The sequence below is a fragment of the Chrysochloris asiatica genome, unplaced genomic scaffold (genome assembly GCF_000296735.1).
Source record: "Chrysochloris asiatica unplaced genomic scaffold, ChrAsi1.0 scaffold00239, whole genome shotgun sequence".
Taxonomy (NCBI): Eukaryota; Metazoa; Chordata; class Mammalia; order Afrosoricida; family Chrysochloridae; genus Chrysochloris; species Chrysochloris asiatica.
In genome coordinates this window covers 1,987,632-1,988,618 of record NW_006408757.1, presented here as the reverse complement: position 1 = coordinate 1,988,618, position 987 = coordinate 1,987,632, and positions in this window count along the sequence as shown.

Sequence of the window (987 nt, the reverse complement as noted above, 5' to 3'; positions counted from 1 at the left end):
CATCTCCTTATCTTTGAGTTTGAAGAGCTTGACTATAATATGTCTTGGTGATTTTCTTTTGGGTTCTGCTCTTCTTGGGGTCCGTTGCACTTCCTGTACATTTATTTTTTCGCTTTTCACGATGTTGGGAAAATTCTCTTCCAGTAGTTCTTTGAATATTTCCTCTGTGGACTTGTGTAGTTCTTATTGCTAAGGAATGCCAATAATTCTTAAGTTATTCCTCTTCATGTTGTCCAACATGAATCTTAAACTATCTTCAGACTTTTTTATCCTTTTTTGTGTTTGTTCTTCTGTCTTCGTGGTATTGAAAGACCTGTCTTCCAGCTCACTGATTCTTCCTTCTTTCTCATCTATTCTATTACTCTGCCCTTCCAGAGCATTTTCCATTTCTGCCAATTTCTTATTGATTGTTTGGATCTATTTCTGTAGGTTTTGAATTGTTTCTGATTGCTCCTGTAGCACTTTCCTGACTTCTTCCCTATTTTTCTAAGCTCCATTGTAAAGTATTTTGAAACATTCTATCATCATTTTTCTGAATTCTTTCTCAGGAATTTCCAGGGCCTGCCCTCCTTCCATCATGGAAAGAAAGTTTCCTTCTGATTCATTTATCTCAGATATTTTATCTTTTTTTTGGACAGGTGCTGCTATGGACATCTGCTTTTGCTTCTTGGGCATGTTTAATGTTTGTCTGTGGCCCTAATAATTAATTAAGTATGTAGTTTTGTAATTTTTTGTTTTCTGATTGCCTCCAGTAGGGTGTGGTCTGGGTGTGGTCTTCTCTTTTTAATCTTTTATGTGGCAGCCAAACAACTCCAGTCGTGTAGAAAACAAAGCCAAAATCAAAATCAAAGGCAAAAATGGGGTTTTCCGATAGTGGAAGTGGGGCTATGTGACCTCCAAGGAACATCAGTTGGGTACCAAACAAAATCAGAAGCAAAGTAAAAATCAAAAGCGATAATGGGATAATAATGAAGCAAGACAAAAAAA